General features: G+C 41.7%; 2 long non-coding RNA genes and 1 pseudogene across 2 annotated transcripts in view; 1 reads left to right on the top strand and 2 right to left on the bottom strand.

The window, feature by feature from the left end:
- LOC135570240 (uncharacterized) overlaps positions 1-27650 on the bottom strand; it is a 50977-nt gene that overhangs the window by 7821 nt on the left and 15506 nt on the right. The gene's annotated exons all lie outside the window — the stretch shown is intronic.
- Positions 14647-18800, top strand: LOC135570241 (uncharacterized). The gene is made up of 2 exons (XR_010463465.1): positions 14647-14680; positions 17967-18800. It is a non-coding gene; the product is annotated as an uncharacterized LOC135570241 (long non-coding RNA).
- Positions 20771-23778, bottom strand: LOC135570239 (guanine nucleotide-binding protein G(I)/G(S)/G(O) subunit gamma-13-like; annotated as a pseudogene).

The following is a 27650-nucleotide window of genomic DNA, read 5'->3' as shown; positions in this document are numbered from 1 at the left end:
CACTCAGTGGAGGAACTGATTATATGGACGAGATCCTAGATGAACACTGCCCTCTGATTTATGGGACACCTGATCAGAGCCTGGAGACTCAACGTTCAGTTATCCCTCCTCTGGAGGCATATGGACCTGGTCAGTCAACGGATGCGGTCAACTGAGCCAGTGGATGGAGCGGAGGACCTGATCCTTAGGTTGAACACTCGGGCTCAGGTGCTCTGGATGAGTTTAGGGGTTTAATGGACAGGTCAGCCTGAGGGAGTTTGGAGCCCAGATCTGGACGTTCAGGAGGACAGTCGGAGGGAACCTGCCCCCCCTGATTATATGGACCTGTCCTGGATCAGGACACTCCTCCTCTGATTATATGGACATGATCCTATTTGGAGGAACACTCCTCCTCTGATGTTATATGAGACCAGGGTGTTGTCCAGATCAAGGTTCACTGGGAGGAGGACACCTCCGTGATTATCATGGACGGGCAGTCCTTCCCCGGGAGGTTCAACAGCTCCGTCCTCTGAGGTTATGAGGTGGGATCTGTCATCCTAGATCAACACTCCAGACATGCAGAGATTATATGGACCTGGATGGAGAGAAGGGGGAAAGGAGAAGATCAACGTTCTCCTCTGATTATAGAGACCTGATTATGACAGAGCCAAGTGACTCTGGTGTATAGCGGAATAGGGAGGGCCTAGAACAGAGCCCTGGGGATTAGTGGTGAGACCGTGGTGGGAGGATCAACACGCCACCTCTGAGGGTCATGGACCTGATCCAGCGTGGGCCGCGCCGGAGATGCCCCTCGGAGAGGGTTATAGGAGGATCTGATGGTTCCAGATCAAGGCAGCCGATAGGTCTAGAAGGATGGAGCAGCGGGGAGAGATCAGCAGTGCCTCCTCTGATTATATGGACCTGATCCTAGATGGTCGACAGTCTTTTCTGATATAGAGAAGTCATCTGCAGAGAGATGGAAGAGGAGATCAAGGACTCCTCCTCTGATTATATGAAGGGTTGGATGCAGGCAGCGATGGACTGATTTGGGAATCCTAGATCAACACTCCTCCTTTTTTCATATGGACCTGATCCTTGAAGATCAACACGTCCTCGGTCTGAGTTGATGAGGAGGTGAGGTAAGGGATCAGGTCTCCGGAAATGGTCTGAGGGGATAGGGACGGGCAGGTTGATCCTAGATCAAACGCGAGATTTCATCTGGAGAGAGAGGGGAGAAAGAGGTCTCAGGGTAGGGCAGTGTGAGCAGAACCAGCGGTGTCGTTTGACTTATATGGATCGGATGTCGTAAGGACCTTCTTTTCAAAAAAGTTGCTGAAGTCATCTGCAGATGGAGGATTCAGGGGGGGGAGGGGAGGAGGATTCAGAGGGAGGGAGAAGGTTGCAAAGAGCTTCCACTTAGAGGAGATGCTTGGATTTAGAGTGCCAACAGTGGCTTTAGCAGCTCCAGAGAGAGGAGGGAGTGAAAGGATGTCAGGTCCTGGGATCAACACTCCATTTCCTCTGATTGCCCGGAGCCCTGTTCTGTGAGATCAACACTCCGAGCCACGGAGCGGGAGGAGGGGAGCCGGCCTGGAGGATCAAGAGTCAAAGGATGCTGAAAGGGAGGAGAGGAGGGTTGAGAGGCAGACATCAGGAGATAGGTTGAAGGTTTGAGCAGAGGGGAGATGATCCTGGAAGAGGAGAGATCAACGAAGGTTGGGACGGCGTTTGATACCTCCTGATTAGGATGGACAGATCCTAGATCAACACTCCTCCTTGATTATATGGACGAGAGGGGAACAGATCCTAGATCAGTAAAGAACACTCCTCCTGTGATTATATGGACCTGATCCAGAGAGGAAGATCAACAGGTTCCTCCTCTGAATTATATGGACCTCAGGAATCCTAGATCAAGGCACTCCTCCTCTGATTATATGGACCTGGATCGATAGATCAACATGTTCCTCTGATTAATGGACAGCATGGATCCTAGACAGATCAACACTCCACTCTGGGATTATATGGACCGGTGCCACCATCCTAGATCAACACTCCTCCTCTGATTATATGGACCTGATCCTAGATCAACAGTGTTGTCTGATTATATGGACCTGATGCCAAGAATCAACACTAGGCCTCCTCTGATTATTGGACCTGATCCTAGATCAACACTGGAACTCCTCTGATTATATGGACCTGATCCTAGATCAACACTCCTCCTCTGATTATATGGACCTGATCCTAGACAGACACTCCTCCTCTGATTATATGGACCTGATCCTAGATCAACACTCCTCCTCTGATTATATGGACCTGATCCTAGATCAACACTCCTCCTCTGATTATATGGACCTGATCCTAGATCAACACTCCTCCTCTGATTATATGGACCTGATCCTAGATCAACACTCCTCCTCTGATTATATGGACCTGATCCTAGATCAACACTCCTCCTCTGATTATATGGACCTGATCCTAGATCAACACTCCTCCTCTGATTATATGGACCTGATCCTAGATCAACACTCCTCTGATTATATGGACCTGATCCTAGATCAACACTCCTCCTCTGATTATATGGACCTGATCCTAGATCAACACTCCTCCTCTGATTATATGGACCTGATCCTAGATCAACACTCCTCCTCTGATTATATGGACCTGATCCTAGATCAACACTCCTCCTCTGATTATATGGACCTGATCCTAGATCAACACTCCTCCTCTGATTATATGGACCTGATCCTAGATCAACACTCCTCCTCTGATTATATGGACCTGATCCTAGATCAACACTCCTCCTCTGATTATATGGACCTGATCCTAGATCAACACTCCTCCTCTGATTATATGGACCTGATCCTAGATCAACACTCCTCCTCTGATTATATGGACCTGATCCTAGATCAACACTCCTCCTCTGATTATATGGACCTGATCCTAGATCAACACTCCTCCTCTGATTATATGGACCTGATCCTAGATCAACACTCCTCCTCTGATTATATGGACCTGATCCTAGATCAACACTCCTCCTCTGATTATATGGACCTGATCCTAGATCAACACTCCTCCTCTGATTATATGGACCTGATCCTAGATCAACACTCCTCCTCTGATTATATGGACCTGATCCTAGATCAACACTCCTCCTCTGATTATATGGACCTGATCCTAGATCAACACTCCTCCTCTGATTATATGGACCTGATCCTAGATCAACACTCCTCCTCTGATTATATGGACCTGATCCTAGATCAACACTCCTCCTCTGATTATATGGACCTGATCCTAGATCAACACTCCTCCTCTGATTATATGGACCTGATCCTAGATCAACACTCCTCCTCTGATTATATGGACCTGATCCTAGATCAACACTCCTCCTCTGATTATATGGACCTGATCCTAGATCAACACTCCTCCTCTGATTATATGGACCTGATCCTAGATCAACACACTCCTCTGATTATATGGACCTGATCCTAGATCAACACTCCTCCTCTGATTATATGGACCTGATCCTAGATCAACACTCCTCCTCTGATTATATGGACCTGATCCTAGATCAACACTCCTCCTCTGATTATATGGACCTGATCCTAGATCAACACTCCTCCTCTGATTATATGGACCTGATCCTAGATCAACACTCCTCCTCTGATTATATGGACCTGATCCTAGATCAACACTCCTCCTCTGATTATATGGACCTGATCCTAGATCAACACTCCTCCTCTGATTATATGGACCTGATCCTAGATCAACACTCCTCCTCTGATTATATGGACCTGATCCTAGATCAACACTCCTCCTCTGATTATATGGACCTGATCCTAGATCAACACTCCTCCTCTGATTATATGGACCTGATCCTAGATCAACACTCCTCCTCTGATTATATGGACCTGATCCTAGATCAACACTCCTCCTCTGATTATATGGACCTGATCCTAGATCAACACTCCTCCTCTGATTATATGGACCTGATCCTAGATCAACACTCCTCCTCTGATTATATGGACCTGATCCTAGATCAACACTCCTCCTCTGATTATATGGACCTGATCCTAGATCAACACTCCTCCTCTGATTATATGGACCTGATCCTAGATCAACACTCCTCCTCTGATTATATGGACCTGATCCTAGATCAACACTCCTCCTCTGATTATATGGACCTGATCCTAGATCAACACTCCTCCTCTGATTATATGGACCTGATCCTAGATCAACACTCCTCCTCTGATTATATGGACCTGATCCTAGATCAACACTCCTCCTCTGATTATATGGACCTGATCCTAGATCAACACTCCTCCTCTGATTATATGGACCTGATCCTAGATCAACACTCCTCCTCTGATTATATGGACCTGATCCTAGATCAACACTCTCCTCTGATTATATGGACCTGATCCTAGATCAACACTCCTCCTCTGATTATATGGACCTGATCCTAGATCAACACTCCTCCTCTGATTATATGGACCTGATCCTAGATCAACACTCCTCCTCTGATTATATGGACCTGATCCTAGATCAACACTCCTCCTCTGATTATATGGACCTGATCCTAGATCAACACTCCTCCTCTGATTATATGGACCTGATCCTAGATCAACACTCCTCCTCTGATTATATGGACCTGATCCTAGATCAACACTCCTCCTCTGATTATATGGACCTGATCCTAGATCAACACTCCTCCTCTGATTATATGGACCTGATCCTAGATCAACACTCCTCCTCTGATTATATGGACCTGATCCTAGATCAACACTCCTCCTCTGATTATATGGACCTGATCCTAGATCAACACTCCTCCTCTGATTATATGGACCTGATCCTAGATCAACACTCCTCCTCTGATTATATGGACCTGATCCTAGATCAACACTCCTCCTCTGATTATATGGACCTGATCCTAGATCAACACTCCTCCTCTGATTATATGGACCTGATCCTAGATCAACACTCCTCCTCTGATTATATGGACCTGATCCTAGATCAACACTCCTCCTCTGATTATATGGACCTGATCCTAGATCAACACTCCTCCTCTGATTATATGGACCTGATCCTAGATCAACACTCCTCTGATTATATGGACCTGATCCTAGATCAACACTCCTCCTCTGATTATATGGACCTGATCCTAGATCAACACTCCTCCTCTGATTATATGGACCTGATCCTAGATCAACACTCCTCTGATTATATGGACCTGATCCTAGATCAACACTCCTCCTCTGATTATATGGACCTGATCCTAGATCAACACTCCTCCTCTGATTATATGGACCTGATCCTAGATCAACACTCCTCCTCTGATTATATGGACCTGATCCTAGATCAACACTCCTCCTCTGATTATATGGACCTGATCCTAGATCAACACTCCTCTGATTATATGGACCTGATCCTAGATCAACACTCCTCCTCTGATTATATGGACCTGATCCTAGATCAACACTCCTCCTCTGATTATATGGACCTGATCCTAGATCAACACTCCTCCTCTGATTATATGGACCTGATCCTAGATCAACACTCCTCCTCTGATTATATGGACCTGATCCTAGATCAACACTCCTCTGATTATATGGACCTGATCCTAGATCAACACTCCTCTGATTATATGGACCTGATCCTAGATCAACACTCCTCTGATTATATGGACCTGATCCTAGATCAACACTCCTCCTCTGATTATATGGACCTGATCCTAGATCAACACTCCTCTGATTATATGGACCTGATCCTAGATCAACACTCCTCCTCTGATTATATGGACCTGATCCTAGATCAACACTCCTCCTCTGATTATATGGACCTGATCCTAGATCAACACTCCTCCTCTGATTATATGGACCTGATCCTAGATCAACACTCCTCCTCTGATTATATGGACCTGATCCTAGATCAACACTCCTCTGATTATATGGACCTGATCCTAGATCAACACTCCTCTGATTATATGGACCTGATCCTAGATCAACACTCCTCTGATTATATGGACCTGATCCTAGATCAACACTCCTCCTCTGATTATATGGACCTGATCCTAGATCAACACTCCTCCTCTGATTATATGGACCTGATCCTAGATCAACACTCCTCCTCTGATTATATGGACCTGATCCTAGATCAACACTCCTCTGATTATATGGACCTGATCCTAGATCAACACTCCTCCTCTGATTATATGGACCTGATCCTAGATCAACACTCCTCCTCTGATTATATGGACCTGATCCTAGATCAACACTCCTCTGATTATATGGACCTGATCCTAGATCAACACTCCTCCTCTGATTATATGGACCTGATCCTAGATCAACACTCCTCCTCTGATTATATGGACCTGATCCTAGATCAACACTCCTCCTCTGATTATATGGACCTGATCCTAGATCAACACTCCTCTGATTATATGGGACCTAGATCCTAGATCCTAGATCACACTCCTCCTCTGATTATATGGACCTGATCCTAGATCAACACTCCTCCTCTGATTATATGGACCTGATCCTAGATCAACACTCCTCTGATTATATGGACCTGATCCTAGATCAACACTCCTCCTCTGATTATATGGACCTGATCCTAGATCAACACTCCTCTATCAGGACCTGATCCTAGATCAACACTCCTCTATCATCATCACCAGATCCTCAGATCACTCACTCCTAGTCAGTCACTCACTCAGATAGTCAGTCACTCACTCAGATAGTCAGTCACTCACTCAGATAGTCAGTCATTCACTCACTCAGATAGTCAGTCATTCACTCACTCAGATAGTCAGTCACTCACTCAGATAGTCACTCACTCACTCAGATAGTCAGTCACTCACTCAGATAGTCACTCAGTCACTCAGATAGTCAGTCACTCACTCAGATAGTCAGTCACTCACTCAGATAGTCAGTCATTCACTCACTCAGATAGTCAGTCATTCACTCACTCAGATAGTCAGTCATTCACTCACTCAGATAGTCAGTCATTCACTCACTCAGATAGTCAGTCACTCACTCAGATAGTCAGTCACTCACTCAGATAGTCAGTCACTCACTCAGATAGTCAGTCACTCGCTCAGACAGTCACTCGCTCAGACAGTCACTCGCTCAGACAGTCACTCACTCAGACACTCACTCACTCAGACAGTCAGTCAGTCTCTCAGATAGTCAGTCAGTCTCTCAGATAGTCAGTCAGTCACTCAGATAGTCAGTCAGTCACTCAGATAGTCAGCCAGTCACTCAGATCAGTCACTCACTCAGACACTCACTCACTCATTCAGACACTCACTCACTCACTCACTCAGACACTCACTGACTCACTCAGATAGTCAGTCAGTCCGTCACTCAGTCAGAGAGTCAGCCAGACAGCCAGATATTCAGCCAGTTATATAATCAGTCAATCACTCAGACAGTCAGTCAGTCAGACAGACACTCGGACAGATAGTCAGACAGTCAGATAGTCAGTCAGACCTCTTTCTCTCTCGCCAGTTTTTCTCTGTCTCTCCCTCCAGTATCTCTCCATCTATCTGCCTCTCTCTCCATCTCCTCTCCAGTATCTCTCCATCTATCTCTCTCTCTCCAGTATCTCTCCATCTATCTGCCTCTCTCTCTCCAGTATCTCTCCATCTATCTGCCTCTCTCTCCAGTATCTCCATCTATCTGCCTCTCTCTCTCCAGTATCTCTCCATCTATCTGCCTTTCTCTCTCCAGTATCTCTCCATCTATCTCTCTCTCCAGTATCTCTCCATCTATCTGCCTCTCTCTCCAGTTTCTCTCCATCTCTCTCTCCAATATATCTCCATCTACCAGCCTCCCTCTCTCTCTCTCTCTCTCCAGTTTCTCTCCATCTATCTCTTCTCTCTCCAATATCTCTCCATCTTTCTGCCTCTCTCTCTCCAGTATCTCTCATCTATCTGCCTCTCTCTCTCTCGCTCTCTCTCTCTCCAATATCTCTCCATCTATCTTACCTCTCTCTCTCTCTCTCTCTCCTCTCTCTCTCTCTCTCTCTCTCTCTCTCTCCATCTATCTGCCCCTCCCTCTCTGTCTCTCCAGTATCTCTCATCTATCCGTCTCTCTCTCCAGTATCTCTCTCTCTCTCAATATCTATCTATCTGTCTCTCTCTCTCCAATATCTCTCCATCTATCTGCCTCTCTCTCTCTCTCCAATATCTCTCTATCTCTCCATCTGTCTCTCTCTCTCCAATATCTCTCCATCTATCTTACTCTCTCTCTCTCTCTCCAGTATCTCTCTATCTATCTGTCTCTCTCTCTCAATATCTCTCCATCTAGCCTTCACCCCAATGCTCTTATCTATTTGTTTCAATATCTCTTCCATAAAGATATCTAATAAATATTTCTGAAATCTGCACTGGTTCTCTTCCTCTGGATTTCAGAATGTAGTCTCTCTAATCTCAAAGCTAATCTCTCCATCTGGAGAGAGGATCCCAGGAGCTCTGAAACCAGGTTAACCAGATTGTCTCTAGACTCATCAGGTTAATGAAGATTCCATCTCTGAAACTCTCTAATGACCAGGTTCTCTATCTATAAATATTTCTGAAATCTGCACTGGTTCACTCTGAAACCAGGATTTAACAGATGGTGTCTATCTAGACTGGGACCAGCTAATCTCTGAATATCTGAAACCAGGAATTACAGATGGGGAGAGGGAAGGATCTGTGTATTAGACTCTGAAACCAGGTTAATGACAGATGGTGTGTATTAGACTCTGAAACCAGGTTAATGACAGATCTCCATCTAACCAGGTTAATGACAGATGGTGTGTATTAGACTCTGAAACCAGGTTAATGACAGATGGTGTGTATTAGACTCTGAAACCAGGTTAATGACAGATGGTGTGTATTAGACTCTGAAACCAGGTTAATGACAGATGGTGTGTATTAGACTCTGAAACCAGGTTAATGACAGATGGTGTGTATTAGACTGAAACCAGGTTAATGACAGATGGTGTGTATTAGACTCTGAAACCAGGTTAATGACAGATGGTGTGTATTAGACTGAAACCAGGTTAATGACAGATGGTGGTATTAGACTGAAACCAGGTTAATGACAGATGGTGTGTATTAGACTCTGAAACCAGGTTAACGACAGATGGTGTGTATTCTGAAACCAGGTTAATGACAGATGGTGTGTATTAGACTGAAACCAGGTTAATGACAGATGGTGTGTATTAGACTCTGAAACCAGGTTAATGACAGATGGTGTGTATTAGACTGAAACCAGGTTAATGACAGATGGTGTGTATTAGACTGAAACCAGGTTAATGACAGATGGTGTGTATTAGACTCTGAAACCAGGTTAATGACAGATGGTGTGTATTAGACTGAAACCAGGTTAATGACAGATGGTGTGTATTAGACTCTGAAACCAGGTTAATGACAGATGGTGTGTATTAGACTGAAACCAGGTTAATGACAGATGGTGTGTATTAGACTGAAACCAGGTTAATGACAGATGGTGTGTATTAGACTCTGAAACCAGGTTAATGACAGATGGTGTCTATTAGACTGAAACCAGGTTAATGACAGATGGTGTGTATTAGACTGAAACCAGGTTAATGACAGATGGTGTGTATTAGACTGAAACCAGGTTAATGACAGATGGTGTCTATTAGACTGAAACCAGGTTAATGACAGATGGTGTGTATTAGACTCTGAAACCAGGTTAATGACAGATGGTGTGTATTAGACTGAAACCAGGTTAATGACAGATGGTGTATTAGACTGAAACCAGGTTAATAGACTCTGAAACCAGGTTAATGACAGATGGTGTGTATTAGACTGAAACCAGGTTAATGACAGATGGTGTGTATTAGACTGAAACCAGGTTAATGACAGATGGTGTGTATTAGACTCTGAAACCAGGTTAATGACAGATGGTGTGTATTAGACTGAAACCAGGTTAATGACAGATGGTGTGTATTAGACTGAAACCAGGTTAATGACAGATGGTGTGTATTAGACTGAAACCAGGTTAATGACAGATGGTGTGTATTAGACTGAAACCAGGTTAATGACAGATGGTGTGTATTAGACTGAAACCAGGTTAATGACAGATGGTGTGTATTAGACTCTGAAACCAGGTTAATGACAGATGGTGTGTATTAGACTGAAACCAGGTTAATGACAGATGGTGTGTATTAGACTCTGAAACCAGGTTAATGACAGATGGTGTGTATTAGACTGAAACCAGGTTAATGACAGATGGTGTGTATTAGACTGAAACCAGGTTAATGACAGATGGTGTGTATTAGACTGAAACCAGGTTAATGACAGATGGTGTGTATTAGACTGAAACCAGGTTAATGACAGATGGTGTGTATTAGACTGAAACCAGGTTAATGACAGATGGTGTGTATTAGACTGAAACCAGGTTAATGACAGATGGTGTGTATTAGACTGAAACCAGGTTAATGACAGATGGTGTGTATTAGACTCTGAAACCAGGTTAATGACAGATGGTGTGTATTAGACTGAAACCAGGTTAATGACAGATGGTGTGTATTAGACTCTGAAACCAGGTTAATGACAGATGGTGTGTATTAGACTGAAACCAGGTTAATGACAGATGGTGTGTATTAGACTGAAACCAGGTTAATGACAGATGGTGTGTATTAGACTCTGAAACCAGGTTAATGACAGATGGTGTGTATTAGACTGAAACCAGGTTAATGACAGATGGTGTGTATTAGACTCTGAAACCAGGTTAATGACAGATGGTGTGTATTAGACTGAAACCAGGTTAATGACAGATGGTGTGTATTAGACTGAAACCAGGTTAATGACAGATGGTGTGTATTAGACTCTGAAACCAGGTTAATGACAGATGGTGTGTATTAGACTGAAACCAGGTTAATGACAGATGGTGTGTATTAGACTGAAACCAGGTTAATGACAGATGGTGTGTATTAGACTGAAACCAGGTTAATGACAGATGGTGTGTATTAGACTGAAACCAGGTTAATGACAGATGGTGTGTATTAGACTCTGAAACCAGGTTAATGACAGATGGTGTGTATTAGACTCTGAAACCAGGTTAATGACAGATGGTGTGTATTAGACTCTGAAACCAGGTTAATGACAGATGGTGTGTATTAGACTCTGAAACCAGGTTAATGACAGATGGTGTGTATTAGACTGAAACCAGGTTAATGACAGATGGTGTGTATTAGACTCTGAAACCAGGTTAATGACAGATGGTGTGTATTAGACTCTGAAACCAGGTTAATGACAGATGGTGTGTATTAGACTGAAACCAGGTTAATGACAGATGGTGTGTATTAGACTGAAACCAGGTTAATGACAGATGGTGTGTATTAGACTGAAACCAGGTTAATGACAGATGGTGTGTATTAGACTGAAACCAGGTTAATGACAGATGGTGTGTATTAGACTCTGAAACCAGGTTAATGACAGAGGTTAATGAAACCAGGATGGTGTGTATTAGACTCTGAAACCAGGTTAATGACAGATGGTGTGTATTAGACTGAAACCAGGTTAATGACAGATGGTGTGTATTAGACTGAAACCAGGTTAATGACAGATGGTGTGTATTAGACTCTGAAACCAGGTTAATGACAGATGGTGTGTATTAGACTCTGAAACCAGGTTAATGACAGATGGTGTGTATTAGACTGAAACCAGGTTAATGACAGATGGTGTGTATTAGACTGAAACTGAAACCAGGTTAATGACAGATGGTGTGTATTAGACTGAAACCAGGTTAATGACAGATGGTGTGTATTAGACTCTGAAACCAGGTTAATGACAGATGGTGTGTATTAGACTCTGAAACCAGGTTAATGACAGATGGTGTGTATTAGACTGAAACCAGGTTAATGACAGATGGTGTGTATTAGACTGAAACCAGGTTAATGACAGATGGTGTGTATTAGACTGAAACCAGGTTAATGACAGATGGTGTGTATTAGACTGAAACCAGGTTAATGACAGATGGTGTGTATTAGACTGAAACCAGGTTAATGACAGATGGTGTGTATTAGACTGAAACCAGGTTAATGACAGATGGTGTGTATTAGACTGAAACCAGGTTAATGACAGATGGTGTGTATTAGACTCTGAAACCAGGTTAATGACAGATGGTGTGTATTAGACTCTGAAACCAGGTTAATGACAGATGGTGTGTATTAGACTCTGAAACCAGGTTAATGACAGATGGTGTGTATTAGACTGAAACCAGGTTAATGACAGATGGTGTGTATTAGACTGAAACCAGGTTAATGACAGATGGTGTGTATTAGACTCTGAAACCAGGTTAATGACAGATGGTGTGTATTAGACTGAAACCAGGTTAACGACAGATGGTGTGTATTAGACTGAAACCAGGTTAATGACAGATGGTGTGTATTAGACTCTGAAACCAGGTTAATGACAGATGGTGTGTATTAGACTCTGAAACCAGGTTAATGACAGATGGTGTGTATTAGACTCTGAAACCAGGTTAATGACAGATGGTGTGTATTAGACTGAAACCAGGTTAATGACAGATGGTGTGTATTAGACTGAAACCAGGTTAATGACAGATGGTGTGTATTAGACGCTGAAACCAGGTTAATGACAGATGGTGTCTATTAGACTCTGAAACCAGGTTAATGACAGATGGTGTGTATTAGACTCTGAAACCAGGTTAATGACAGATGGTGTGTATTAGACTGAAACCAGGTTAATGACAGATGGTGTGTATTAGACTGAAACCAGGTTAATGACAGATGGTGTGTATTAGACTGAAACCAGGTTAATGACAGATGGTGTCTATTAGACTCTGAAACCAGGTTAATGACAGATGGTGTGTATTAGACTCTGAAACCAGGTTAATGACAGATGGTGTGTATTAGACTGAAACCAGGTTAATGACAGATGGTGTGTATTAGACTGAAACCAGGTTAATGACAGATGGTGTGTATTAGACTGAAACCAGGTTAATGACAGATGGTGTGTATTAGACTCTGAAACCAGGTTAATGACAGATGGTGTGTATTAGACTCTGAAACCAGGTTAATGACAGATGGTGTGTATTAGACTGAAACCAGGTTAATGACAGATGGTGTGTATTAGACTGAAACCAGGTTAATGACAGATGGTGTGTATTAGACGCTGAAACCAGGTTAATGACAGGTTAATGGTGTGTATTAGACTGAAACCAGGTTAATGACAGATGGTGTGTATTAGACTCTGAAACCAGGTTAATGACAGATGGTGTGTATTAGACTGAAACCAGGTTAATGACAGATGGTGTGTATTAGACTCTGAAACCAGGTTAATGACAGATGGTGTGTATTAGACTCTGAAACCAGGTTAATGACAGATGGTGTGTATTAGACTGAAACCAGGTTAATGACAGATGGTGTGTATTAGACTGAAACCAGGTTAATGACAGATGGTGTGTATTAGACTGAAACCAGGTTAATGACAGATGGTGTGTATTAGACTCTGAAACCAGGTTAATGACAGATGGTGTGTATTAGACTCTGAAACCAGGTTAATGACAGATGGTGTGTATTAGACTCTGAAACCAGGTTAATGACAGATGGTGTGTATTAGACTGAAACCAGGTTAATGACAGATGGTGTGTATTAGACTGAAACCAGGTTAATGACAGGTGGTGTGTATTAGACTGAAACCAGGTTAATGACAGATGGTGTGTATTAGACTGAAACCAGGTTAATGACAGATGGTGTGTATTAGACTGAAACCAGGTTAATGACAGATGGTGTGTATTAGACTCTGAAACCAGGTTAACGACAGATGGTGTGTATTAGACTGAAACCAGGTTAATGACATATGGTGTGTATTAGACTCTGAAACCAGGTTAATGACAGATGGTGTGTATTAGACTGAAACCAGGTTAATGACAGATGGTGTGTGTTAGACTGAAACCAGGTTAATGACAGGTGGTGTGTATTAGACTCTGAACCCAGGTTAATGACAGGTGGTGTGTATTAGACTGAAACCAGGTTAATGACAGATGGTGTGTGTTAGACTGAAACCAGGTTAATGACAGATGGTGTGTATTAGACTGAAACCAGGTTAATGACAGATGGTGTGTATTAGACTGAAACCAGGTTAATGACGTGTATTAGACTGCATCCAGGTTAATGACAGAGGTAACATTACACTGAAACCAGGTTAATGACAGATGGTGTGTATTAGACTGAAACCAGGTTAATGACAGATGGTGCGTATTAGACTGAAACCAGGTTAATGACAGATGGTGTGTATTAGACTCTGAAACCAGGTTAATGACAGGTGGTGTGTATTAGACTGAAACCAGGTTAATGACAGATGGTGTGTATTAGACTGAAACCAGGTTAATGACAGATGGTAACATTAGACTGAAACCAGGTTAATGACAGATGGTGTGTATTAGACTGAAACCAGGTTAATGACAGATGGTGTGACTCAGACTGAAACCAGGTTAATGACTAGATGGTAGCATCTATTGACTGAAACCAGGTAACATGACAGATGGTGTAGTATCTAGACTGAAACCAGGTTAATACAGATGGTGTCTATTAGCATCTGAAACCAGGTAACAGTATTAGTGGCTCTTGATCAACGCTGCTAAATTACCTAAATGTTGTCTGTGTTGACGGAGGTGGATTTCTTTCAGGTCGCCCCAGGAGAAACCACAGGTGGTCTCCGCTACAGGTAACTACATGTGTTCATAAGACTCAGGTAACATTACATCTAACGTAGCATCTCTGACTCAGGTAACATTACAACTAACGTAGCATCTCTGACTCAGGTAACATTACATCTCATCTCTGCCTCAGGTAACATTACATCTAACGTAGCATCTCTGACTCAGGTAACATTACATCTAACGTAGCATCTCTGACTCAGGTAACATTACATCTAACGTAGCATCTCTGACTCAGGTAACATTACATCTAACGTAGCATCTCTGACTCAGGTAACATTACATCTAACGTAGCATCTCTGACTCAGGTAACATTACATCTAACGTAGCATCTCTGACTCAGGTAACATTACATCTAACTAGCATCTCTGACTCAGGTAACATTACACTAACGTAGCATCTCTGACTCAGGTAACATTACATCTAACGTAGCATCTCTGACTCAGGTAACATTACATCTCATCTCTGACTCAGGTAACATTACATCTCTAGCATCTCTGACTCAGGTAACATTACATCTAACGTAGCATCTCTGACTCAGGTAACATTACATCTAACGTAGCATCTCTGACTCAGGTAACATTACATCTAACGTAGCATCTCTGATTCAGGTAACATTACATCTAACGTAGCATCTCTGACTCAGGTAACATTACATCTAACGTAGCATCTCTGACTCAGGTAACATTACATCTAACGTAGCATCTCTGACTCGGGTAACATTACATCTAACGTAGCATCTCTGACTCAGGTAACATTACATCTAACGTAGCATCTCTGACTCAGGTAACATTACATCTCATCTCTGACTCAGGTAACATTACATCTCATCTCTGACTCAGGTATCATTACATCTAACGTAGCATCTCTGACTCAGGTAACATTACATCTCATCTCTGACTCAGGTAACATTACATCTCATCTCTGACTCAGGTATCATTACATCTAACGTAGCATCTCTGACTCAGGTAACATTACATTTAACGTAGCATCTCTGACTCAGGTATCATTACAACTAACGTAGCATCTCTGACTCAGGTAACATTACATCTAACGTAGCATCTCTGACTCAGGTAACATTACATCTAACGTAGCATCTCTGACTCAGGTAACATTACATCTCATCTCTGACTCAGGTAACAGCATCTCTGACTCAGGTATCATTACATCTAACGTAGCATCTCTGACTCAGGTAACATTACATCTCATCTCTGACTCAGGTATCATTACATCTAACGTAGCATCTCTGACTCAGGTAACATTACATCTAACGTAGCATCTCTGACTCAGGTAACATTACATCTAGCATCTCTGACTCAGGTAACATTACATCTAACGTAGCATCTCTGACTCAGGTAACATTACATCTAACGTAGCATCTCTGACTCAGGTAACATTACAACTAACGTAGCATCTCTGACTCAGGTAACATTACATCTAACGTAGCATCTCTGACTCAGGTAACATTACATCTCATCTCTGACTCAGGTAACATTACATCTAACGTAGCATCTCTGACTCAGGTAACATTACATCTAACGTAGCATCTCTGACTCAGGTAACATTACATCTCAACTCTGATCTCTGATTCGGTAACATTACATCTAACGTAGCATCTCTGATTCAGGTAACAACACTGAGGCTGCATCTCTGACTCAGGTTTTACAACTGAACACTGAGCATCTCTGACTCAGGTAACATTACAGTTTTACTGTGATCTCTGAGGCTGTAACATTACATTTCATCTCTGACTCAGGTATCATTACATCTAGGCTGTATCTCTGACTCAGGTAACAGTTTTACATCTGAACACTGAGGCATCTCTGATTCAGGTAACAGTTTTACAACTAACGTGAACACTCTCTGATTCTCTCTGATTACAGTTTTACTGTGAACACTGAGGCTGTACCCACTAAGTGACAGTTTTACTGTGAACACTGAGGCTGTACCCACTAAGTTACAGTTTTACTGTGAACACTGAGGCTGTACCTGCTTTAAGTTACAGTTTTACTGTGAACACTGAGGCTGTACCTGCTTTAAGTTACAGTTTTACTGTGAACACTGAGGCTGTACCTGCTTTAAGTTACAGTTTTACTGTGAACACTGAGGCTGTACCTGCTTTAAGTTACTGTTTTACTGTGAACACTGAGGCTGTACCTGCTTTAAGTTACAGTTTTACTGTGAACACTGAGGCTGTACCTGCTTTAAGTTACAGTTTTACTGTGAACACTGAGGCTGTACCTGCTTTAAGTTACAGTTTTACTGTGAACACTGAGGCTGTACCTGCTTTAAGTTACAGTTTTACTGTGAACACTGAGGCTGTACCTGCTTTAAGTTAGCTTTACAATGGAGAAAATGCATCCCATAATATTTTAACACGGAAATAGCTGTTACATCATTCAGCCTACAGTAGCAGCCAATGTGTGGTGTTCAATGTAGATCTACATTCCATGAGACTTATGAAGAGAAACATACAGGGCTTCACATGAACCACTTTACCATAGGGTTAAAGGTCATGACCAGAGGGTTAAAGGTCAGGGTTAATGTGTATCTCTGTCTCTCTCCAGACCTGAGGGTTAAAGGTCAGGGTTAATGTGTATCTCTGTCTCTCTCCAGACCTGAGGGTTAAAGGTCAGGGTTAATGTGTATCTCTGTCTCTCTCCAGACCTGAGGGTTAAAGGTCAGGGTTAATGCGTATCTCTGTCTCTCTCCAGACCTGAGGGTTAAAGGTCAGGGTTAATGCGTATCTCTGTCTCTCTCCAGACCTGAGGGTTAAAGGTCAGGGTTAATGTGTATCTCTGTCTCTCTCCAGACCTGAGGGTTAAAGGTCAGGGTTAATGTGTATCTCTGTCTCTCTCCAGACCTGAGGGTTAAAGGTCAGGGTTAATGCATATCTCTGTCTCTCTCCAGACCTGAGGGTTAAAGGTCAGGGTTAATGTGTATCTCTGTCTCTCCAGACCTGAGGGTTAAAGGTCAGGGTTAATGTGTATCTCTGTCTCTCTCCAGACCTGAGGGTTAAAGGTCAGGGTTAATGTGTATCTCTGTCTCTCTCCAGACCTGAGGGTTAAAGGTCAGAGTTAATGTGTATCTCTGTCTCTCTCCAGACCTGAGGGTTAAAGGTCAGGGTTAATGTGTATCTCTGTCTCTCTCCAGACCTGAGGGTTAAAGGTCAGGGTTAATGTGTATCTCTGTCTCTCTCCAGACCTGAGGGTTAAAGGTCATTGATCATATGTATGTGTAGAGGCGATGTATCTGTGTGTGTTTTAACCGTAAACTGTCTCTGTCTGTCACTAGGTGAAGTGTGTGTGGAGGTTGCCATGGGGACAGCGGTTGGCAACAGTGACGTGTGGTTCCGCTTCAACGAGGGCGTGTCCAACGCCGTGCGACGCAACATCTACATCAGAGAACTGCTATAACACACACACACACTGTACACACACACACACACACAACATCTACATCAGAGAACTGCTATAACTCACACACTGTACACACACACACACACCGTACACACACACACACACACTGTACACACACAACATCTACATCAGAGAACTGCTATAGCTCACACACACACACACACACCGTACACACACACACACACACACCGTACACACACACACCGTACACACACACACACACACACCGTACACACACACACCGTACACACACACACACACACACCGTACACACACACACCGTACACACACACACACACACACCGTACACACACACACACCGTACACACACACACCGTACACACCGTACACACACACACCGCACACACACACACACACACCGTACACACACACACACACCGTACACACACACACACACACACCGTACACACACACACACACACACACACACCGTACACACACACACACACCGTACACACACACACACACCGTACACACACACACACACACACCGTACACACACACACACACACACACACACACACACACACTCCATCTCATACACCTTAGAATGTTAGTATATAAATGACCACGAGTCAATCTGTCAAACCACCTCTTTATTATGTTTGATTGACAGTGGAAACAAGCCAATAAAAACAGTGTATTCTGATTGACAGTGGAAACAAGCCAATAAAAACAGTGTAAACAAGCCAATAAAAACAGTGTATTCTGATTGACAGTGGAAACAAGCCAATAAAAGCAGTGTATTCTGATTGACAGTGGAAACAAGCCAATAAAAACAGTGTATTCTGATTGACAGTGGAAACAAGCCAATTAAAAACAGTGTATTCTGATTGACAGTGGAAACAAGCCAATAAAAACAGTGTATTCTGATTGACAGTGGAAACAAGCCAATAAAAACAGTGTAAACAAGCCAATAAAAACAGTGTATTCTGATTGACAGTGGAAACAAGCCAATAAAAACAGTGTATTCTGATTGACAGTGGAAACAAGCCAATAAAAACAGTCAATTCTGATTGACAGTGGAAACAAGCCAATTAAAAACAGTGTATTCTGATTGACAGTGGAAACAAGCCAATAAAAACAGTGTATTCTGATTGACAGTGGAAACAAGCCAATAAAAACAGTGTATTCTGATTGACAGTGGAAACAAGCCAATTAAAAACAGTGTATTCTGATTGACAGTGGAAACAAGCCAATTAAAAACAGTGTATTCTGATTGACAGTGGAAACAAGCCAATTAAAAACAGTGTATTCTGATTGACAGTGGAAACAAGCCAATTAAAAACAGTGTATTCTGATTGACAGTGGAAACAAGCCAATTAAAAACAGTGTATTCTGATTGACAGTGGAAACAAGCCAATTAAAAACAGTGTATTCTGATTGACAGTGGAAACAAGCCAATTAAAAACAGTGTATTCTGATTGACAGTGGAAAAAAAGCTAATCTCATTCTTTTAACAACGCTATGAGATGAGCTCTGCAAATCTACTTTCAATGTAGGACATACTGCTCATAGGAAGGGGGCTACTATCAATGTAGGACATACTGCTCATAGGAAGGAAGGGGGCTACTATCAATGTAGGACATACTGCTCATAGGAAGGAAGGGGGCTACTATCAATGTAGGACATACTGCTCATAGGAAGGAAGGGGGCTACTATCAATGTAGGACATACTGCTCATAGGAAGGAAGGGGGCTACTATCAATGTAGGACATACTGCTCATAGGAAGGGGGCTACTATCAATGTAGGACATACTGCTCATAGGAAGGAAGGGGGCTACTATCAATGTAGGACATACTGCTCATAGGAAGGAAGGGGGCTACTAGGACATCATAGGAAGGAAATATCAATAGGACATACTGCTCATAGGAAGGAAGGGGCTACTATCAATGTAGGACATACTGCTCATAGGAAGGGGGCTACTATCAATGTAGGACATACTGCTCATAGGAAGGAAGGGGGCTACTATCAATGTAGGACATACTGCTCATAGGAAGGAAGGGGGCTACTATCAATGTAGGACATACTGCTCATAGGAAGGAAGGGGGCTACTATCAATGTAGGACATATACATAGGAAGGAAGGGGGCTACTATCAAGGAAGACATACTGCTCATAGGGGGGCTACTATCAATGTAGGACATACTGCTCATAGGAAGGGGGGCTACTATCAATGTAGGACATACTGCTCAGACAGGAAGGGGGCTACTATCAATGTAGGACATACTGCTCATAGGAAGGAAGGGGGGCTACTATCAATGTAGGACATACTGCTCATAGGAAGGAAGGGGGCTACTATCAATGTAGGACATACTGCTCATAGGAAGGAAGGGGGGCTACTATCAATGTAGGACATACTGTAGGAAGGAAGGGGCTACTCATCAATGTGTGCTCATAGGAAGGAAGGGGGCTACTATCAATGTAGGACATACTGCTCATAGGAAGGAAGGGGGCTACTATCAATGTAGGACATACTGCTCATAGGAAGGAAGGGGCTACTATCAATGCTAGGTGTGTGTGTGTCTCATAGGTGGAAGGGGGCTACTATCAATGTAGGACATACTGCTCATGGTGTGTCTCAACTCAGTGTGTGTGTGTCTCAGTGTGTATCAGTAAAACCATGTGGATGTCTCAGTGTGGTGTGTGTCTTGTGTGTGTGTGTCTCAGTGTGTGTGTGTGTGTCTCAGTGTGTGTGTGTGTGTCTCAGTGTGTGTGTCTCAGTGTGTGTGTGTCTCAGTGTGTGTGTGTCAGTGTGCGTGTCTCAGTGTGTGTGTCTCAGTGTGTGTGTGTCTCAGTGTGTGTGTGTCTCAGTGTGTGTGTCTCAGTGTGTGTGTGTGTGTGTGTGTGTGTGTGTGTCTCAGTGTGTGTGTGTGTGTGTGTGTGTGTGTGTGTGTGGATCCGTGTGTGTGTCCGTTAGAGGATCACACATTTGCCTTTCTCCACCCAGGGGTTGGCCCTCATCAGCTCTGGGTTCAGGAATGGGTCATCACACACACACCCCTCGATCCACTTCACCAGCCTGCCAAGAGAACACACACACCCTGTTAGACCACACCCTGTTAGACCACACCCCTCGATCCACTTCACCAGCCTGCCAAGAGAACACACACACCCTGTTAGACCACACCCTGTTAGACCACACCCCTCGATCCACTTCACCAGCCTGCCAAGAGAACACACACACCCTGTTAGACCACACCCTGTTAGACCACACCCTGTTAGACCACACCCCTCGATCCACTTCACCAGCCTGCCAAGACAACACACACACCCTGTTAGACCACACCCTGTTAGACCACACCCCTCGATCCACTTCACCAGCCTGCCAAGAGAACACACACACCCTGTTAGACCACACCCTGTTAGACCACACCCCTCGATCCATTTCACCAGCCTGCCAAGAGAACACACACACCCTGTTAGACCACACCCTGTTAGACCACACCCCTCGATCCACTTCACCAGCCTGCCAAGAGAACACACACACCCTGTTAGACCACACCCTGTTAGACCACACCCTGTTAGACCACACCCCTCGATCCACTTCACCAGCCTGCCAAGAGAACACACACACCCTGTTAGACCACACCCTGTTAGACCACACCCCTCGATGCCACTTCACCAGCACCCAAGAGAACACCACACCCTGTTAGACCACACCCCTCGATCCAGTTCACCAGCCTGCCAAGAGAACACACACACCCTGTTAGACCACACCCTGTTAGACCACACCCCTCGATCCACTTCACCAGCCTGCCAAGAGAACACACACACCCTGTTAGACCACACCCTGTTAGACCACACCCCTCGTTCCATTTCACCAGCCTGCCGAGAGAACACACACACCCTGTTAGACCACACCCTGTTAGACCACACCCCTCGATCCACTTCACCAGCCTGCCAAGAGAACACACACACACCCTGTTAGACCACACCCTGTTAGACCACACCCCTCGACCAGAAGGACACTGGGATAGAGACCAGAAGGACACTGGGGTAGAGACCAGAAGGACACTGGGATAGAGACCAGAAGGACACTGGGATAGAGACCAGAATGACACTGGGATAGAGACCAGAAGGACACTGGGATAGAGACCAGAAGGACACTGGGATAGAGACCAGAATGACACTGGGATAGAGACCAGAAGGACACTGGGGTAGAGACCAGAAGGACACTGGGATAGAGACCAGAATGACACTGGGATAGAGACCAGAAGGACACTGGGGTAGAGACCAGAAGGACACTGGGATAGAGACCAGAATGACACTGGGATAGAGACCAGAAGGACACTGGGGTAGAGACCAGAAGGACACTGGGATAGAGACCAGAAGGACACTGGGATAGAGACCAGAAGGACACTGGGATAGAGACCAGAAGGACACTGGGATAGAGACCAGAAGGACACTGGGATAGAGACCAGAAGGACACTGGGGTAGAGACCAGAAGGACACTGGGATAGAGACCAGAAGGACACTGGGATAGAGACCAGAAGGACACTGGGATAGAGACCAGAAGGACTAGACACTGGGATAGAGACCAGAAGGGACACTGGGATAGACACCAGAAGGACACTGGGATAGAGACCAGAAGGACACTGGGGTAGAGACCAGAAGGACACTGGGATAGAGACCAGAAGGACACTGGGATAGAGACCAGAAGGACACTGGGATAGAGACCAGAAGGACACTGGGGTAGAGACCAGAAGGACACTGGGATAGAGACCAGAAGGACACTGGGGTAGAGACCAGAAGGACACTGGGGTAGAGACCAGAAGGACACTGGGATAGAGACCAGAAGGACACTGGGATAGAGACCAGAAGGACACTGGGGTAGAGACCAGAAGGACACTGGGGTAGAGACCAGAAGGACACTGGGGTAGAGACCAGAAGGACACTGGGGTAGAGACCAGAAGGACACTGGGGTAGAGACCAGAAGGACACTGGGATAGAGACCAGAAGGACACTGGGATAGAGACCACAAGGACACTGGGGTAGAGACCAGAGGGACACTGGGGTAGAGACCAGAAGGACACTGGGATAGAGACCAGAAGGACACTGGGATAGAGACCAGAAGGACACTGGGATAGAGACCAGAAGGACACTGAGGTAGAGACCAGAAGGATTAGACACTGGGATAGAGACCAGAAGGACACTGGGGTAGAGACCAGAAGGACACTGGGGTAGAGACCAGAAGGACACTGGGGTAGAGACCAGAAGGACACTGGGGTAGAGACCAGAAGGACACTGGGGTAGAGACCAGAAGGACACTGGGATAGAGACCAGAAGGACACTGGGGTAGAGACCAGAAGGACACTGGGGTAGAGACCAGAAGGACACTGGGATAGAGACCAGAAGGACACTGGGATAGAGACCAGAAGGACACTGGGGTAGAGACCAGAAGGACACTGGGGTAGAGACCAGAAGGACACTGGGGTAGAGACCAGAAGGACACTGGGATAGAGACCAGAAGGACACTGGGATAGAGACCAGAAGGACACTGGGGTAGAGACCAGAAGGACACTGGGGTAGAGACCAGAAGGACACTGGGGTAGAGACCAGAAGGACACTACCTACTCAGTAACCGTGATGGAGGATTTCTCTCTGTTGATGGCCAGCTGGTAGAAGGACCTCCCTCTTCATCTGGGAAGATCCAAGTCCTCCATCTACACTAATGACCATAGTACACATATTACATAGGACATATTACATGTACACATATTACATAGAGACCAGATTAGGACACTTACATATAGACACATTACATTATACACACATTACTACACACATTACATAGTACACACATTACATATACACACATTACATAATACACACATTACATTATACACACATTACATTACACACATTACATAATACACACATTACATTATACATTACATTATACACACATTACATAGTACACACATTACACATAATACACACATTACATAATACACACATTACATTATACATTACATTATACACACATAATACATTACATAGTACACATTACATTATACACACATTACATTATACATTACATACACACATTACATAATACACACATTACATATACACATTACATTATACACACATTACATTATACACACATTACATTATACACACATTATACACATACACATTATACATAATACACATTACATTATATTACATAATACATTATACACACATTACATTATACACACATTACATTATACACACATTACATTATACACATTACATAGTACACACATTACATAATACACACATTACATTATACACACATTACATTATACACACATTACATTATACACACATTACATAATACACACATTACATAGTACACACACATTACATATACACACATTACATTACATTACATATACACACATTACATAGTACACACATTACATTATACACACATTACATATACACACATTACATTATACATTACATTATACACATTACATATTACACACATTACATTATACACACATTACATTATACATTACATATACACACATTACATTATACACACATTACATAGTACACACATTACATTATACACACATTACATTATACACACATTACATTATACACACATTACATATACACACATTACATTATACACACATTACATAATACACACATTACATAGTACACACATTACATAGTACACATTACATATACACATTACATAGTACACACATTACATATACACACATTACATAATACACATTATACACACATTACATTATACACACATTACATATACACACATTACATTATACACACATTACATTATACACACATTACATTATACACACATTACATACATTATACACACATTACATTATACACACATTACATAGTACACACATACACACATTACATTATACATTACATTATACACACATTACATTACATTATTATACACACATTACATTATACACACATTACATAGTACACACATTACATTATACACATTACATACATATACACACATTACATATACACACATTACATTATACACATTACATTACATTACATATACACACATTACATTATACACATTACATACACATTACATTATACACACATTACATTATACACACATTACATTATACATTATACACACATTACATAATACACACATTACATTATACACACATTACATAGTACACACATTACATAATACACATTATACACACATTACATTATACACACATTACATAATACACACATTACATATACACACATTACATATACACACATTACATTATACACATTACATTATATACACACATTACATAGTACACACATTACATAGTACACATTACATATACACACATTACATACATACACACATTACATATACACACATTACATTACATAGTACACACATTACATTATACACACATTACATTATACACATACACATACACACATTACATAATACACACATTACATTATACACACATTACATATACACACATTACATTATACACACATTACATTATACACACATTACATTATACACACATTACATAGTACACACATTACATAGTACACACATTACATTATACACACATTACATTATACACACATTACATTATACACATTATACACACATTACATAGTACACACATTACATAGTACACACATTACATAATACACACATTACATTATACACACATTACATAATACACATTATACACACATTACATAATACACATTATACACACATTACATATACACACATTACATTATACACACATTACATAGTACACATTACATAGTACACACATTACATAATACACACATTACATAGTACACACATTACATTATACACACATTACACATTATACACACATTACATTATACACACATTACATATACACACATTACATAATACACATTACATATATACATTATACACACATTACATATACACACATTACATTATACACACATTACATTATACACACATTACATATTACATATACACACATTACATTATACACACATTACATTATACACACATTACATTACATTACATATACACACATTACATTATACACACATTACATTATTATACACATTACATATACATAGTACACACATTACATATACACACATTACATATACACACATTACATATTACATTATACACATTACATTACATTATACACATTACATTACATTATACACACATTACATAGTATTACATATATACACATTACATAGTACACACATTACATTATACACACATTACATTATACACACATTACATAGTACACACATTACATAATACACACATTACATAGTACACACATTACATAATACACATTATACACACATTACATTATACACACATTACATACACACATTACATTATACACACATTACATAATACACATTACATAATACACACATTACATATACACACATTACATATACACACATTACATAATACACACATTACATTATACACACATTACATAATACACACATTACATTATACACACATTACATTATACACACATTACATTATACACATTACATTATACACACATTACATAGTACACACATTACATATACACATTACATAGTACACACATTACATTATACACACATTACATTATACACACATTACATATACACACATTACATTATACACACATTACATATACACACATTACATAGTACACACATTACATTATACACACATTACATTATACACACATTACATTATACACACATTACATAGTACACACATTACATAGTACACACATTACATACATTACATAATACACACATTACATTATACACACATTACATAATACACACATTACATTATACACATAATACACACATTACATATACACACATTACATTATACACACATTACATTAGTACACACATTACATATACATTATATACACATTACATTACACACATTACATTATACACACATTACATTATACACACATTACATTATTACACACATTACATTATACACATTACATAATACACATTACATTATACACACATTACATATACACACATTACATTATACACATTATACATTAATACACACATTACATTATACACACATTACATTATACACACATTACATTATACACACATTACATTATACACACATTACATAGTATACACATTACATTATACACATAGTACATACACACATTACATATACACACATTACATTATACACACATTACATTATACACACATTACATATATTAACACACATTACATTATACATTACATAATACACATTACATATACACACATATACATATACATTATACACACATTACATTATACACACATTACATTATACACACATTACATAATACACACATTACATATACACACATTACATAATACACACATTACATATACACACATTACATACACACATTACACACATTACATTATACACATTACATTATACATTATACACACATTACATTATACACACATTACATTATACACATATACATTATACACA

Source organism: Oncorhynchus nerka, unplaced genomic scaffold (assembly GCF_034236695.1).
Source record: "Oncorhynchus nerka isolate Pitt River unplaced genomic scaffold, Oner_Uvic_2.0 unplaced_scaffold_1011, whole genome shotgun sequence".
NCBI classification, from domain to species: Eukaryota; Metazoa; Chordata; class Actinopteri; order Salmoniformes; family Salmonidae; genus Oncorhynchus; species Oncorhynchus nerka.
Note: the sequence above shows the minus strand (reverse complement) of the source record. Positions and strands in the feature narration are given on the sequence as shown.